Source organism: Triticum urartu, chromosome 1 (assembly GCF_003073215.2).
Source record: "Triticum urartu cultivar G1812 chromosome 1, Tu2.1, whole genome shotgun sequence".
Taxonomy (NCBI): Eukaryota; Viridiplantae; Streptophyta; class Magnoliopsida; order Poales; family Poaceae; genus Triticum; species Triticum urartu.
The window spans coordinates 414,055,717-414,074,985 of record NC_053022.1 but is presented as its reverse complement, the minus strand read 5'-3'; positions in this window follow the sequence as shown (position 1 = coordinate 414,074,985).

Sequence of the window (19,269 nt, the reverse complement as noted above, 5' to 3'; positions counted from 1 at the left end):
CCACTTCAACAATGCTTGCCTCTCTCACTTTCACTTTCCTTTTTGAAAAGCTTTGGGTTCCCCTCTTTATTTTTTTTGTTTTTAAACTATATAAAAGCACTCAACAGAAATAAATTACTCTCTAAAACTTCCGGGTTGTCTCCCTGGCAGCGCTTTCTTTAAAGCCATTAAGCTAGGCATATAGTGCTCAAGTAATGGATCCACCCGGATCCCAAGGTATATCGAAGCCAATTTGAATTAGCAATGATTTGGCATTCAGTAGTGAGCACAAAGCAACATATATCAAGCAATTACGAACTCTAACTCTCTTATATGCATCGGCATGTCATAAAAGAATGATTCATGCACACATAGTAAAGGCCAATGCATAGTATAAACAGTTTCTTGCAATTTTATCTTGTTGGAAACATAGAGAGGTGGAGATGTAGTTCCTCTCATAATAATTGCAAGTAGGAGCAGCAAGCACATGCATATTACATTCATCAAAATCATCATGTGCAACGGTAAAATGCAACCCATCAACATAATCCTTAATAAGAGCAAACTTCTCCTATATAGTGTAGTTTGGAGAATTCAAAAAGATAATAGGACTATTATGTGTGGGTGCAATAGCAACAATTGCATGTTTAACATATGGAACTATAGCAAGTTCATCACCATAAGCATCATTCATATTGGCATCATGGCCACAAGCATAGCAAGCATCAAGTTCATCAAAAAGGGGTATTTCAAAAGAATCAATGGGATCATAATAATCATCATAGCAATCATCCTTCGGTAGTAACAAAGGGACATTAAATAATGTAAGAGTTGGAGAGTTACTCTCATTAGAAGGTGGGCACGGGTAGCTAATCCGATCTTCCTCCTTTTGTTCTTCGCTCTCCTCATCATCTTTTTCATCTAATGAGCTCACAGTTTCATCAATCTCTTCTTCCATAGACTCCTGCAAAATATTAGTCTCTTCTTGGACAACGGAGGAGTCCCCGATATATGGTTTAACATAGGCATTAGAAGCATAACTATCATAACAATATTTAAGTACGGCAAAATTTTCAGATTTGTAAAGAGTAGCATCATACTTTTCAATCAAAGAAGCAATTTCATAAGCACCCTTAAAAGCAACAAATTCTTCAATTTGTTGAACATCATAGTAATTATAAACACCCTTAGCATACGAAGATACAATTCCATTATCACTAAACTCACATTGGTAGCACTACAAAAAAAGACACATCTATGACATTTTGGGCCGAATGAAAAAAAAATATGTCATACTTATGACACTTCTATGACGATAATTGTGAGAAAACCCGGTATCATCGTAGATGTGGTGGGGTCCTACTTCTATGACAAAAAATCATGACAAAATGGGCTTTTCATCCTGGGCGGGCCGAAGACGCGGTTGCATGACATTCTTTGGGCCGTCCATGACGGAAAAAACCATGGTAGAAGCGAGGGCGAGGAAAATATCGGGGTGTTCCCGGTTACGATGGGTGGTCGGGGCCGAGCGATGCGCGTTTCTCTTGTACACGCACGCGCGTGGGTGCGAGGCGTTGGGCTCTAACTGAACCCGAGTGAGGCGTTGGGCTCTAATTAAACCCGAGCGATCGCACTGCAGGCTACGCATTACTGAACCCAAGCGATCGATTGATGGGTGTTAACTAGACCCAATCGAGCGATTCCTTTGCTACTGCTGCTAACTGAAGCCGATCAATGCTGCCTCTGGATGAACAGTGAGTGTTGCTGGGGGGGTTGGATGAACAGTTCCCGGTGGGGGTGGATGAACAGGACCCCGTGGTGTTGCCTCTAGATGAACAGGACCCCGATCGATCGAGCCGGTTGGGGCTAGATGAACAGGACCCCATGGATGGCTGGATGAACAGGACCACCCCATAGAGGGCTGGATGAACAGTAGCCCGTGGAGGGGTGGTTGAACAGGAGCCCGTGGAGAGGGCTGGTTGAACAGTAGCCGGTGGAGTAGCGCGCAGTGGAGGCTGGATGAACAGGAGCCCATGGATGAACAGTCGCAGGTGGAGGCTGGAGGAGGTCGACGGTGGATGAACAGTAGCCCGTTGTATGAAAATAACGATATCCACCGTGAGCTTCAATGTTCATTGGACCACACACATCAGTATGTATGATTTCCAATAACTCTATTGCTCGCTCCATTGTTCCGGAGAACGGAGTTTTAGTCATCTTGCCCATGAGGCATGGTTCGCAAGTACCAAGTGGTTCATAATCAAGTGATTCCAGAAGTCCATCAGAATGGAGTTTCTTCATGCACTTTACACCAATATGACCTAAACGGCAGTGCCACAAATAAGTTGCACTATCATTATCAACTCTGCATCTTTTGGATTCAATACTATGAACATGTGTATCACTACTATCAAGACTTAGTAAAAATAGACCACTCATCAGGGGTGCATGACCATAAAAGATATTACTCATATAAATAGAACAACCATTATTCTCTGATTTTAATGAATAACCGTCTCACATCAAACAAGATCCAGATATAATGCTCATGCTCAACGCTGGCACCAAATAACAATTATTTAGGTCTAATACTAATCTCGAAGGTAGATGTAGAGGTAGCGTGCCGACGGCGATCACATCGACTTTGGAACCATTTCCCACGCACATCGTCACCTCGTCCTTAGCCAATCTTCGCTTAATCCATAGCCCCTGTTTCGAGTTGCAAATGTTAGCAACTGAACCAGTATCAAATACCCAGGCACTACTGCGATCATTAGTAAGGTACACATCAATAACATGTACATTAAATATAAATTTCACTTTGCCATCTGATAACCCACAAGTATATGGGATCAATTGTAGCCTCTTTCGATAAGTAAGAGTGTCGAACCCAACGAGGACCTAAAGGTAGAACAAATATTCCCTCAAGTTCTATCGACCACCAATACAACTCTACGCACGCTTGACGTTCGCTTTACCTAGAACAAGTATGAAACAAGAAGTACTTTGTAGGTGTTGTTGGATAGGTTGCAAGATAATAAAGAGAGCTTAAATAAAAAGTAGGGGCTGTTTAGATGAAGACACAACTAAGTTAGTTTTAGTAGAGAGCTTGTTGTCACACAAGAAAGTTATTTGTCCCTAGGCAATCGATAACTAGACCGGTAATCATTATTGCAATTTTATTTGAGGGAGAGGCATAAGCTAACATACTTTCTCTTCTTGGATCATATGCACTTATGATTGGAACTCTAGCAAGCATCCACAACTACTAAAGATCATTAAGGTAAAACCCAACCATAGCATTATAAGGCATCAAGTCCTCTTTACTCCCATACGCAAACAACCTACTTACTCGGGTATGTGCTTCTGTCACTCACGCCACCCACCATAAGAAAATCATGGACATATTGCAAACCCTACAGCGGGGATCCCTCACTCTTGCGCGACACGGAGAGCACCATAGGACAGCACCAATAATAAAACATGCAACTCAAATCAATCACGATCATCAATTAACCCATAGGACAAAATGGATCTACTCAAACATCATAGGATAGCCATACATCATTAGGAAATAATATATAGAGTTGGGAACCATGTTTAAGTAGAGATTACAGCAAGTAAAAGGGGGGTTACACCGCTGCATAGAGGGGGGAAGAGTTTTTGATGATGGCGGTGAAGTTGTTGGTGTAGATTGCGGTGATGATGATGTCCACGGCGGCGTTCCGGCGCCACCGGGAGAGAGGGGAGAGATCCCCCCTTCTTATTCTTCTTCCTTGACCTTCTCCCTAGATGGTAGAAGGGTTTCCCCTCTGGTACATGGCCTCCATGGCATGGGAGGGGCGAGAGCCCCTCCGAGATTGGATCTGTCTCTCTGTCTCTCTCTGTTTCTGCGTTCCTGATTCTGTCCTTTCACCGTTTCTTAAATTCCCGGAGATCCGTAACTTCGATTGGGCTGAATTTTGGACACGATCTCTATCCGGATATTAGCTGTCTTGCGGCGAAATAAGGGCACCAACCGCCTCAAGGGGTGGCCACGAGGGCCCAGGGCGCGCTTGACCCCCTGGGGCGCGCCCCCTGCCTCGTGGCCCCCTCGGGCATCGTCTCGCGTTGATTCTCCTTCCCAAAAATCACATATATTCCAAAAAAATCTCTGTCGATTTTTATCCCCTTTGGACTCCGTTTGATATGGATTTTTTGCAAAACAAAAAACATGCAACAAACAGGAACTAGCACTGGGCACTGGATCAATATGTTAGTCCAAAAAATAGTATAAAAATTTGCCAAAAGTATATGAAAGTTATATAATATTGGCATGGAACAATCAAAAATTAAAGATATGATGGAGACGTATCACCATCCTTCTTCTCCGCCAAATACTTGGTGCGGTTCCGCTTCCAGTGACCAGTTCCTTTGCAGTAGAAACACTCAGTCTCAGGCCTAGGTCCAGACGTGGGTTTCTTCACCTGAGCAGCAACTAGCTTGTTGTTCTTCTTGAAGTTCCGCTTCTTCCCTTTACCCTTTTTCTTGGAGCTGGTGGTCTTGTTGACCATCAACACTTGATGTTCCTTCTTGATTTCTACCTCCGCAGCCTTTAGCATTGCGAAGAGCTCGGGAATCGTCTTATCCATCCCTTGCATATTATAGTTCATCACGAAGCTCTTGTAGCTTGGTGGCAGTGATTGAAGAACTCTGTCAATGAAACTATCATCAAGAAGATTAACTCCCAGTTGAGTCAAGTGGTTGTGGTACCCAGACATTCTGAGTATATGTTCACTGACAGAACTATTCTCCTCCATCTTGCAACTGTAGAACTTATTGGAGACTTCATATCTCTCAATCCGGGCATTTGCTTGAAATATTAACTTCAACTCCTGGAACATCTCATATGCTCCATGACGTTCAAAACGTCGTTGAAGTCCCGGTTCTAAGCTATAAAGCATGGCACACTGAACTATCGAGTAGTCATGAGCTTTGCTCTGCCAAGTGCAGCAATGAGGATAATCCTCAAGTTACGGACCTAGTCCGTATAGTTTCTACCATCATCTTTCAACTTTGCTTTCTCTAGGAACGCATTAAAATTCAACGGAACAATAGCACGGGCCATCTATCTACAACAACATAGACATGCAAAATACTATTGGGTACTAAGTTCATGATAAATTAAAGTTCAATTAATCAAATTACTTAAAAACTCCCACTTAGATAGACATCTCTCTAATCATCTAAGTGATCACGTGATCCATATCAACTAAACCATGTCCGATCATCACGTGAGATGGAGTAGTTTTCAATGGTGAACATCACTATGTTGATCATATCTACTATATGATTCACGCTCGATCTTTCAATCTCCAGTGTTCCGAGGCCATATCTGCATATGCTAGGATCGTCAAGTTTAACCCGGCTTGCACCCGTTGTATGTGAACATAGAGCTTATCACACCCGATCATCACGTGGTGTCTCGGCACGACGAACTATAGCAACGGTGCATACTCAGGGAGAACACTTATACCTTGAAATTTAGTGAGAGATCATCTTATAATGCTACCGCCGAACTAAGCAAAATAAGATGCATAAAGGATAGACATCACATGCAATCAATATAAGTGATATGATATGGCCATCATCATCTTGTGCCTTTGATCTCCATCTCCAAAGCACCGTCATGATCACCATCGTCACCGGCTTGACACCTTGATCTCCATCGAAGCATCGTTGTCGTCTCGCCAACTATTGCCTCTATGACTATCGCAACCGCTTAGTGATAAAGTAAAGCAATTACATGGCGATTGCATTTTATACAATAAAGCGACAACCATATGGCTCCTGCCAGTTGCCGATAACTGTGTTACAAAACATGATCATCTCATACAATAAAATTTAGCATCATGTCTTGACCATATCACATCACAACATGCCCTGCAAAAACAGGTTAGACGTCCTCTACTTTGTTGTTGCAAGTTTTACGTGGCTGCTACGGGCTGAGCAAGAACCGTTCTTACCTACACATCAAAAAAAACCACAACGCGGTATAGTGATTTCTTTTTGATCTTCGGAAAGAACCCTGTTCATTGAATCTGATTCAACTAAAGCTGGAGAAATAGACACCCACTAGCCACCTTTGTGTGAAGCACGTCAGTAGAACCAGTCTCGCATAAGCGTACGCGTAATGTCGGTCTGGGACGCTTCATCCAACAATGTCGCTGAATCAAGAATCAACTAGTGACGGCAAGCAATATGTATATACCCACGCCCATAACTCCTTTCTGTTCTACTCGTGCATATAACATCTACGCATAAACCTGGATTGGATGCCATTGTTGGGGAACACGATTATTTCAGAAAAATTCCTACGCACACACAAGATTATGATGATGCATAGCAATGAGAGGGGAGAGTATCGTCTATGTACCCTCGTAGACCGTAAGAGGAAGCGTTATGACAACGCGGTTGATGTAATCGTACGTCTTTATGATCGACCGATCTAGCACCGAAGGTACGGCACCTCCGCGATCTGCGCACGTTCGGCTCGGTGACGACCCGCGAACTCACGATCTAGTAGAGCTTCGAGGGAGAGTTTCGTCAGCATGACGGCGTGATGACGGTGATGATGTTGCTACCGGAACAGGGCTTCACCTAAGCACCGCTACGGTATAACCGAGGTGGATTATCGTGGAGGGGGGCACCGCACACGGCTAAAAGATCAATGATCAACTTGTGTGTCTATGGGGTACCCCCCCTCCCCTATATATAAAGGAGTGGAGGAGGGGGAGGGCCGGCCCTCTCTATGGCGCGCCCTGGGGAAGTAATTCCCCCCTTCCAAGTAGGAGTAGGAGAGGAAGGAAGGAGGAGAGAGGGATGAAGGAAAGGGGGGCCTGCCCCCTCCCAATTTGGATTGGGCTTGGGGCGCGCCTCCCTCTTTTCCCTTCCCTCTCCTCTATTCCACTAAGGCCCAATAAGGCCCATATACTCCCCGGGGGGTTCCGGTAACCTCCCGGTACTCCAGAAAAATGCCCGAACCACCCAGAACCATTTCGATGTCCAAATATAGGCTTCCAATATATCGATCTTTATGTCTCGACCAATCTGAGACTCCTCGTCATGTCCGTGATCAAATCCGGGACTCCGAACTACCTTCGGTACATCAAAACACATAAACTCATAATATCGATCGTCGCCGAACGTTAAGCGTGCGGACCCTATGGGTTCGAGAAATATGTAGACATGACCGAGACATGTCTCTGGTCAATAACCAATAGCGGAACTTGGATGCTCATATTGGCTCCTACATATTCTATGAAGATCTTTATCAGTCAAACCGCATAACGGTATACTTTGTTCCTTTTGTCATCGGTATGTTACTTGCCCGAGATTCGATCGTCGGTATCTCAATTCCTAGTTCAATCTTGTTTCTGGCAAGTCTCTATACTCGTTATGTAATGCTACATCCCGTAACTAACTCATTAGCTACATTTCTTTCAAGGCTTATTGTGATGTACATTACCGAGAGGGCCCAGAGATACCTCTCCGACAATCGGAGTGACAAATCCTAATCTTGATTCATGCCAACTCAACAAACACCATCAGAGACACCTGTAGAGCACCTTTATAATCACCCAGTTACGTTGTGACGTTTGGTAGCACACAAAGTGTTCCTCCGGCAAACGGGAGTTGCATAATCTCATAGTCATAGGAACATGTATAAGTCATGAAGAAAGCAATAGCAACATACTAAACGATCGAGTGCTAAGCTAACAGAATGGGTCAAGTCAATCACATCATTCTCCTAATGATGTGATCCCGTTAATCAAATGACAACACATGTCTATGGTTAGGAAACATAACCATCTTTGATTAACGAGCTAGTCAAGTAGAGGCAAACTAGTGACACTCTGTTTGTCTATGTATTCACACATGTACTAAGTTTCCGGTTAATACAATTCTAGCATGAATAATAAACATTTATCATGATATAAGGAAATGTAAATAACAACTTTATTATTGCCTCTAGGGCATATTTCCTTCAGTTACAAACAAAACACATATCATGTGACGAATGAAAACATAGCTCCGAGTGAGGTTACCGATAATGTTGGAGACGAAAGAGGGGATGCCTTCTGGGGCATCCCCAAGCTTAGTTGCTTGGATCCTCCTTAGATATTAACTTGGGGTGCCTTGGGCATACCCAATCTTAGGGCCTTGTCACCCCTTATGCTTCTCATATCGACATCTCACCCAAAACTTGAAAACTTCAATCACACAAAACTTAACGGAACTTCGTGAGATAGGTTAGTACGATAAAGAGCAAACCATTTCACTTTGGTATTGTCAAAGATAAGATTAATAATTTTTCTCACACAATGCCTACTGTAGAATATAATTTCCATAATTTCTATTGACCAATATAAGCCATAGAAACTAGAAAACAAGCAAACTATGCATTGAAAACAGAATCTGTCAAAACAGAACAGTCTGTAGTAATCTGTACTCCAACCATACTTCTGTTACTCCAAAAATTCTGAAAAAATAGGAAAACCTGGGTGATTTGTCTATTAATATTCTGCGAAAATAATCAACATTTTATCACGCTTCTGTTAAAAATGAGAATTGTTTTCCTGAGCGCAAAAGTTTCCGTTTTTTGGCAAGATCAAATCAACTATCACCGTAAGCCATCCCAAATGTCTTATTTGGCACTTTATTGAAACAAAAGCAATAAAAATGATTACTACAGTATCCTAATCATGTGAACACACAAAAATACTAGGTAAAAGTGTTGGGTTGTCTCCCAACAAACGCTTTTCTTTAATGCCTTTTAGCTAGGCATGATAATTTCAATGATGCTCGCATAAAAGATAAGAGTTGAAACATAACAAGAGAGCATCATGAAGCACATGACAAACACATTTAAGGCTAACCCACTTCCTATGCATAGGGATTTTGTGAGCAAACAATTTATGGGAACAAGAATCAACTACCATAGGAAGGCAAAGCAAGCAAGACTTCAAGATTTTCAACACATAGAAAGGAAACTTGATATTGTTGCAATACCTACAAGCATATGTTCCTCTCTCATAATAATTTTCAGTAGCATCATGAATGAATTCAACAATATAAATATCAAATAAAGAATTATTTTCATGATCTACAAGCATGGAAATTTTATTACTCTCCACATAAGCAAATTTATTCTCATCAATAGTAATGGGAGAAAACTCAAAAAAATAACTATCATGTGATTGAAAATTAAAATCATGATGACAAGTTTCATGATTATCATTATTCTTTATAGCATACATGTCATCACCATAATCATCATAAATACCAACTTTGTTGTCATAGTCAATTGCAGCCTCTTCCGGAATAGTGGATTCATCACTAAATAAAGTCATGACCTCTCCAAATCCGCTTTCATTATAATCATCATAAATAGGAGGCATGCAATCATTATAACAAATTTGCACATCAAATCTTGGGGGACTAAAAATATCATCTTCATCAAACATAGCATCCCCAAGCTTATGGCTTTGCGTATCATTAGCATCATGGATATTCAAAGAATTCATACTAATAACATTGCAATCATGCTCATCATTTATACCAAACATTCTATTGAATTCTTCTTCTATCAATTGAGCACAATTTTCCGAATCATCATTTTCAAGAAAGATATTATAAAGGTGATCAATAATATGATGCAACCTCAATTCCATTTTTATGTACTTTTATTTTATAGACCAAACTAGTGATAAACAAGAAACTAAGAGATTCAATTACAAGATCTAAAGATATACCTTTATGCACTCACCTCCCCGGCAACGGCGCCAGAAAAGAGCATGATGTCTACTAGGCAACTTTATTCTTGTAGACACGTGTCGGGCCTCCAAGCATAGAGTTTTGTAGGACAGTAGCAATTTTCCCTCAAGTGGATGACCTAAGGTTTATCAATCCGTGAGAGGTGTAGGGTGAAGAAGCTCTCTCTCAAACAACCCTGCAACCAAATACAAGAAATCTCTTGTGTCCCCAACACACCCAATACAATGGCAAATTGTATAGGTGCACTAGTTCGGCGAAGAGATGGTGATAAAAGTGTAATATGGATGGTAGAAATATATTTTTATAATCTGAATAAATAAAAACAGCAAGGTAGCAAATAGTAAACGGGCACAAAAACGGTATTGCAATGCTTGAAAATGAGGCCTAGGGTCCGTACTTTCACTAGTGCAATCTCTCAACAGTGCTAATATAATTGGATCATATAACCACCCCCTCAAAATGCGATGAAGAATCACTCCAAAGTTCCTATCTAGCGGAGAACATAAGAATAAATTGTTTGTAGGGTAGGAAACCACCTCAAAGCTATTCTTTCCGATCAATCTATCCTAGAGTTCGTACTAAAATAATACGAAGCTATTCTTTCCGATCGATCTAACTAAGAGTTCGTACTAAAATAACACCAAAGCAAATTCAGATTCATAATATTCAGTCCAACACAAAGAACTTCAAAGAGTGCCCCAAGATTTCTATCGGAGAAACAAAGACAAGAACGTGCATCAACCCCTATGCATAGATTACCCCAATGTCACCTCGGGAATCCGCAAGTTGAGTGCCAAAACATATATCAAGTGAATCAATACAATACCCCATTGTCACCACGAGTATTCAATTGCAAGACATATATCAAGTGTTCTCAAATCCATAAAAGTATTCAATCCGTTAACAATGAAATCTCAAAGGAAAAAACTCAATTCATCACAACAAGATAAAGGGGAAAACACCATATAATCCGACTATATTAACAAAGCCCGCGATACATCAAGATCGTGACATCTCAAGAACAAGAGAGAGAGAGAGAGAGAGATTAAACACATAGCTACTTGTACAAACCCTCAGCCCCGAGGGTGAACTACTCCCTCCTCATCATGGTGGCCACCGGGATAATGAAGATGGCCACCAGTGATGATTCCCCTCCGTCAGGGTGCCGGAATGGGGTCTAGATTGGTTTTTGGTGGCTACAGAGCCTTGCGGCGGCGAAACTTCTGATCTAGTGTAACCCCGAGGGTTTCTGGAATTTTTGGGAATTTATAGGGTAAAGAGGGGGTGCGGGAGGCCACAGAGGTGGGCACAACCCACCTGGTCGCGACTGGGCCCCCAGGCGCGCCCTGGTGGGTTGTGCCCCCCTCGACGCACCCCCCCCCAGGTGCTTCTTTGACCCATCCTGGGTGTTCTGGTCCATAAAAAATCTCCAAAAAGTTTCGCAGTGTTTGGACTCCGTTTGATACTGATTTCCTGCAATGTAAAAAATAAGAAAAAAAACAGGAACTAGCACTGGGCACTAGGTCAATAGGTTAGTCCCAAAAATGATATAAAGTTTCTATGAATACTTCATAAAACATCCAAGAATGATGATATAACAGCATGAATACTTCATAAATTATAGATACATTGGAGACGTATCAACGAACCACCTCAAAGTTATCTTTCCGATCAATCTATTGAGCCATACCTATAAGTGTCACAAACAGCCTAGAGTTCATACTACAATAACACCAAATAATTTCAAATTCATAATATTCAATCTAACACAAAGAACTTCAAAGAGTACCTCAAAGTTTCTATCGGAGAAAGTAGGATGAAAATGTGTATCAACCCCTATGCCTAGATTACCCCAATGTCACCACGGGAATCTGCAAGTGACTCAATTGAATACCCCATTGTCACCATGGGTATCCGCATGCAAGACATAGAAAAGGTGATCTCAAATCCAATATTCAATCTAATAATAACGAAACCTTGAAGGGAAAGACTCAATTCATCACAACAAGATAGAGAGGGAAGAACACCATATGATCCAACTATATTAACATAGCTTATGATACATCAAGATCGTGTCAAATCAAGAACACAAGAGAGAGATAGAGAGATCAAACACATAGCTACCAGTACATACCCTTAGCCTCGGGGGTGAACTACTCACACATCACTACGAGAACGAAGAAAAAGTTGGTGATGATGGTGACGGAGGAGATGTCCCCGACCGGACACGTTGTTTATGAGCCGGCCGTGACTCTGTAAGCCGTTGGACGTCGACCTATGTATATAAAAGGGACGACCCAGCGGTGTTGGGGAACGTAGTAATTTCAAAATTTTCCTACGCACACGCAAGATCATGGTGATGCATAGCAACGAGAGGGGAGAGTGTTGTCCATGTACCCTCGTAGACCGAAAGCGGAAGCGTTATATCAACGCGGTTGATGTAGTCGTACTTCTTCACGATCCGATCGATCAAGCACCGAAACTACGGCACCTCCGAGTTCTAGCACACGTTCAGCTCGATGACGATCCCTGGACTCCGATCCAGCAAAGTGTCGGGGAAGAGTTCCGTCAGCACGACGATGTGGTGACGATCTTGATGTTCTACCGTCGCAGGGCTTCGCCTAAGCACCGCTGCAATATTATCGAGGAGTATGGTGGAGGGGGGCACCGCACACGGCTAAGAGAACGATCACGAAGATCAACTTGTGTGTCTAGGGGTGCCCCCTGCCTCCGTATATAAAGGAGCCAAGGGGGGTGCGGCCGGCCCTAGTAGGAGGCGCGCAGGAGGAGTCCTACTCCTACCGGGAGTAGGACTCCCCTCCCTTTCCTTGTCCAAGTAGGAGAGGGGGAAGGAAGGGAGAGAGGAGAGGAAGGAAAGGGGGGGCGCCCCTCCCTCCTTGTCCAATTCGGACTAGGGGGAGAGGGGGCGCGCGGCCTGCCCTGGCTGCTCTTCTCCACTTTAGGCCCATGAGGCCCATTAACCCCCCGAGGGGTTCCGGTAACCCCCCGGTACTCCAATTTTATCCGAAACTTCCCCGGAACACTTCTGGTGTCCGAATATAGCCGTCCAATATATCAATCTTTATGTCTCGACCATTTCGAGACTCCTCGTTATGTCCGTGATCATATCTGAGACTCCAAACTAACTTCGGTACATCAAAACTCATAAACTCATAATATAACTGTCATCAAAACCTTAAGCATGCGGACCCTACGGGTTCGAGAACAATGTAGACATGACCGAGACACGTCTCCGGTCAATAACCAATAGCGGAACCTGGATGCTAATATTGGCTCCTACATATTCTACGAAGATCTTTATCGGTCAGACCGCATAACAACATACGTTGTTCCCTTTGTCATCGATATGTTACTTGCCCGAGATTCGATCGTCGGTATCTCAATACCTAGTTCAATCTCGTTACCGGCAAGTCTCTTTACTCGTTCCTTAATACATCATCTCGCAACTAACTCATTAGTTGCAATGTTTGCAAGGCTTATGTGATGTGCATTACCGAGAGGGCCCAAAGATACCTCTCCGACAATCGGAGTGAAAAATCCTAATCTCGAAATACGCCAACCCAACATGTACCTTTGGAGACACCTGTAGAGCTCCTTTATAATCACCCAGTTACGTTGTGACGTTTGGTAGCACACAAAGTGTTCCTCCGGCAAACGGGAGTTGCATAATCTCATAGTCATAGGAACATGTATAAGTCATGAAGAAAGCAATAGCAACATACTAAACGATCGAGTGCTAAGCTAACGGAATGGGTCAAGTCAATCACATCATTCTCCTAATGATGTGATCCCGTTAATCAAATGACAACACATGTCTATGGTTAGGAAACATAACCATCTTTGATTAACGAGCTAGTCAAGTAGAGGCATACTAGTGACACTTTGTTTGCCTATGTATTCACACATGTATTATGTTTCCGGTTAATACAATTCTAGCATGAATAATAAACATTTATCATGAAATAAGGAAATAAATAATAACTGTATTATTGCCTCTAGGGCATATTTCCTTCAGGCAGTAGCTTAGGGCAAGAAACAACAGATCATAAGCTAGGTCAAGCGTATTCGCTCCCTGGTAATCGAGACATAAGGAATACCACCTCAAACCGGATTAGGCCTTTACCTTCACTGCAAGGGGCCGAACCAGTATAAACTCCTTGTGTCCTTTGTCTCATTTAACCCCTTTAAGCTAACCCTGTTGCAATGGCTCCACGACTAAGTCCTTCTACTAGGACATCTGCCATGATAATTCCACGACATGCAGCATCCCCGTGCCACTGGAGGAGAGGGAGAAGGGGGCCCCTCCTTCTTATTCTTCCTTGGCCCTCCGGGGGGAGAGGGACCTCTCCCCTAAATTTAATCTCTCTATTCGTTGTTGTTTTCTAGCGAAAACTGTTTCTTATATTCCCGGAGATCTGTAACTCTTATTAGGCTGAAATTTTGAGTGGGTTTTTATCCAGAAATTATCTTTCTTGCGGCAAATTAAGGACTCCAACCGACTTACAAGGTGCCCACAAGGCATCCCAGGGCAGCTAGGAGGTAGATCGCGCCCTATTGCCTTGTGGGGCCCTCGAGCACCGCCTTGCGTTGATTCTTCCTCCCAAAAAAACACATATATTCCATAAAAAATCTTGTAAATTTTTATCGTGTTTGGACTTCGTTCGGTATGGATTTTATGTGAAACAATAAACATGCAAAAAAAACAGGAACTAGCACTAGGCAAGTCAGTCCATAAAAAAAATATAAAAGTGCAACAAAACCATATGAAACTATTGTAAACATGGCATGAATACTTCATAAATTATAGATACATTGGAGACGTATCAGGTGTGCATAGGCATGATTTTATTTTGCTTTCTTACTATGTTTCCCAACAATGGCATCATGAGTAGTTATATGAGAGCATCTCCAACAGGCGCGCTAAATAGGCGTCGCGCCGTAAATAGACCCACTTTAGCGCGCGCAACCTGGCGGATGGCTCCAACGGGCGCGCAATAACCGCGCGCGCGGTATAACCAGTTGGGCGCGCGGCAGGAAGCAGTACCTCGCGCGGTGTATTTGCGGCGCCCGCTTCCGCGCGCGGCACACTCGACGCTCGCGCTGCGCTCTTCTTCTCCCCCTCCAAAGCCCAGCGCGCGCCGGCGCCGGCACCCCACTCCCCCCGTCCTATAGCCGCGCCCCCCCCGCCCCCGCCACCGCCGCCACAAACCCTAGCCCAGGTGGCGTTGGCCTCGCCTCTGCCGGAGCTCCTCCGACCAGCGGCCTCGCGCGCGGCCTCTTCATGCCGCCACGGATGACCTCGGCGGCGGGTGGCGTCGCGCCGGCGCCGGCCCGAGCCGCCGCCCCCTCCTCCTCAAAGCTCCCCAATGCGGCGCGGCCAAAGGGCAAGACATCGGCGAAGAAAAACAAGGTGGCGGACGGCTCCGCACCTCCAAGGCGAGGAGGAAGAAGCTTGCGGGGCGTGCGACAGGCGCGGCGGCTGCCGAAGCGCCGGCAAGCTCACTCGTTGAGCCGGCGGCCGGCGCGCACAACATGTTCGATGAAATGCCTCCAAGGTAAAAAAAATCTAACTTTTCATTTTTTTGTTATTTTTGAATGCATTCGTCACATATAGATAGCTTATTTGCATTGTGCAAAAAAAATTGTAGTCTCAATGATGATGCATACATGTCAACGATGGGTGTTGGCTCCAACAATTCGCATTGGTCTCAAACCAATGACATGCATTTTGAAGACCATGAGTTCGAAGTGGACGAGGAGGGTGAGGGCATTGTTGACGCACCGAAAGGAAGAGCGGGCAATTACACCAACGCCGATGACATCTTACTATGCAATACTTGGTTGCAAGTGTCGAGGGATCCATCCGTTGGAGGTGATCAAAGTAGAGATGCTTATTGGAACCGGATGAAGGAACACTTTGATGCTCGCAACATGAGTGGAATTGACCGCTCCAACCGATCACTTAGGTCCCGGTGGTCGACAATCAACTCGGATTGTCAAAGGTGGGCGGCCTGTCAAAAGGAGGTTGACAAGTTGAACCCAAGTGGCACAAATGAGGACGATAGAGTAAGTGCCATTTCATCTTACATGTTGGTGCTAACTTGCTTTGTTTTGCTTGTTGTTGGTGCTAACTTGCTTTGTTTTCATGTAGTACAACATTGCGCAAAACTTGTTCAAAGAAGAGGAGAGGAAAACCAAGAAGGGGAAGATCAAGAAAGGAAGGGTATTTACTTTGCCTCATTGCTATGAAGTGTTGAAGGATGATGAGAAATGGAAGAAGCGTGAAGATTTGGATGATTTGCATTTGAGCGACAAACGGAAGCAAACAATTAAGTTGGATGATGATGAGGAGGAGGATGATGCATCAAGTGATGACGGCAAGAGAAGCCCCACACCCAACTCGGTTTCATACTCGAAGCCAAAGCGACCGAATGGGTGCAAGAAAGACAAAACCGAAAAGAAGAAGAGGAAAGGAGATGATGAGCTCAAAAATGCTATGGAAGCTATTGTGAAGGCAAGAAAAGAAGCCAATGAGGTGAGGAAAATGGCAAGGATCCAAGATGCCGCGGCCGAGGAGAGGAGGTTGGCGGCCGAGGAGAGGAGGGTGGTGGCCGAGGAGAGGAAGGTGGCTTTGGAGGAGAGGAAGGTGAGCAATGAGGAGCGAACTAGATTGTTGGAATGGGAGAAGCACTTGTTCTTCTTGGACACAACTAACCTCAATGCGGCGCAAAAGGAGTATGTCAATCTTGTCCAAGAAGAAGTCTTGATCCAAAAAAGAGCCATGGTTCATGCAATGGGTGCGGTGGCCTCGGCGCAATGGGTGGCGGTGGCCTCTGCGCAATGGGTGGCGGTGGCCTCGGCGCCATGGGTGGCATGGGTGGCTTCGGAGGTACCGTGGGCGGTTTAGGTGCAATGGGAGGCATGCCTGGCTTTGGAGCACCCCCCGACGCTATGGCCACCATGGGAGGCATGAGTTTTGCTTCTCTCATGGGAGGCATGGGTGCACCTCCGGCCGCCATGGGCGGAATGTCTTTCGATGTGCCTCCTCGCACACATTCCCATGAAGATGCCGTTGAAGATCTTGCCAACACCGTCGGAGCTTCACGTGATGCGGTGCACGATGAGGAGAGGGAGGAAGATTCCTCTTCGGAGGCGGAAGCATTGTCTTCCGAAGATGAGGACGAGGACGAGGACAAGGAATGATGTGTCTTTCATTTGTGTATTGAACTTGATTTGCATTTTAAGCTTGGTTGGATGAACTTGTGGGCATGATTTTAAACTTGTGGGCATGAACTTCATCAACTTGTTTGTGTGCAATTTTTATTGTGTTGAAAATGTTTATCATTTTATGTTGAAAATGCCATATGCAATGCACCGGCGAGTCGCGCGCGCTGCATTTTTGCGCGCTGCTAGAGCGGCGCACGCGCGCTGCATTTTAGCGCGGCTGCTGGAGCCAGCGCTGCGCGCCGCGCCAAACCAGGCGATGCGCGCGTGGCATATCTGTTTTTTGCGTGCGGCGCGACCGGCGCCTGTTGGAGATGCTCAGTAGATGCAAGTTGCAATCTAGATCACATGTGGATGTAAGAGTTTGATGTTCTTGCCATGCTTCCCTCGAGTGTTGCTTCGGTTCAGTTCATCGATAGTATGTAGCTTTGCTACAAGGTTCTAACAATCGATCAACTTTGGTTGTCGATGATTTGCTAACAGTTTAAAGCTTCATCATAGTCGAGAATAGTGAACCAGCATACACAAGAGAGTGCCGTAGATGGATGATCTTCTAAGGGGTCATGCGTATTAGACGAAGTTTAGTATGGGACTAGAGATTTTAATTAAGTCTCTTCTTTCACTTACCCCGAAACTTAATCTAGCATCAAGAATCATCGTCTTATGTTGTGGACATAGGTAGCTAGTATTATTGTTAAAACTAGTTAACCACATAACTAATGGTTGGAGCAACGAAATTGCCACGTTAATGTAAATATTATAGAGATACCCTACAAGTTACAGGCGACGATGTACACAGAGGACCCTGAAGTGGAGAAGGTGTACTAAGGGGAGGGACGAGGAGCTATAATTCCGTGCGACGTTAAAATTGTTAAATTTGGTACCATGAAAGCGTTTTCTGAAATGGTCGCCACGGCAACGTTTTCTGAAATTGCCGCCATAGCAGCATTTTTAAAACAGTTGCCACGACAATAAAATATTGGCCGTCACGACGCTTCAATTGAAGATTGAAGATGGGCATGAAGGATTCCCGGCGCCTAGGGCTATACCATATCATACTTTTATGAATTGCCTGAGATATTTATTCTTTTTTGTTCGCACCCTTTAATTGCACAGTAGTCAATTATTAGGGTAATCTCTCACAACTAAAATAAAAATTAAAAGGTGCTCTTCCCGTTGTTGCAACCATCTACGACATTCTAGCATCTCAGAGTACATCCCACATGAGTACAAACGAGATGAAAGGTGTAAGACAAAGATGGTCAGACAATGCATGCAGATAGTACTCAATTATCTTGAAGTTTTGACAGAATCGTTCTGAGCTCGGAAAATCAAGCATCAAAAAATGAACAAGATTGATATTGAGATATGATTGGCAAAAGTTTGCCCATTGGTCAAAATTCTCGTCATCAATGGCTACGAACTAGATTTAGATCTTCAGTCACTCACTATCAGTTATGAGATATATTGATTTGAGTGGGAGCACAATTATGTATTAATTAGGTTTAATCACTAATGCAAATTAATTATGAACAATGTCTATGTGTAGTTTGCAATATAATTATAAAATTATGGCTCACAATTCCACCTTTGTTGTTGAAATTGATTGATTGTTATTTATCTGGTTGAATCTTTTATGATTGAGAGGATTGTCCTTTAAGAGTGTCAAGAAGGATTTTTCCTTACTGCATACTTCCAATGTTCTCCTGCTAATGCTATGGATGATGATACTTGCGTCTTTCAATCCAAAAGGCTAAGAATTACATTACGGTTTACTTGCTTCCAAGAAACCCGAATTTCAAAATGTTTGGAATAGTTATGTGATATTTTTGCAACTAAAAATTGTTTTCAAAAACAAACAAAGGTTAAAATTTGTTTGCAAGTTCTAGTGAAGCATTCAACTATGTTTGAGACTAAAATTTGTAAGATCCGTAAGAACTCCAGCCATGAGTTGATGGTAAGAACTTAAAGAACAAAACCAAAGGATTTATCTATCTTCAAGGATGACCGAAGTAGGTATTTATATTTACTAATTGAGACATAAATCTAGATCTTCTGAAATGTTTCAAAAAATTCTAAGAACAAAGTAGAAATTATTGCAACAAGAAAACTATGTTTCTACAATTGGATTGTTGAAAAGTATATTTGAGTTACAAATTTAGCAAATGTCTGATAAGCTGTAAAAAACTATTTTATAGCTTGCACCTCCTAGAAACAATACTAAGAGTA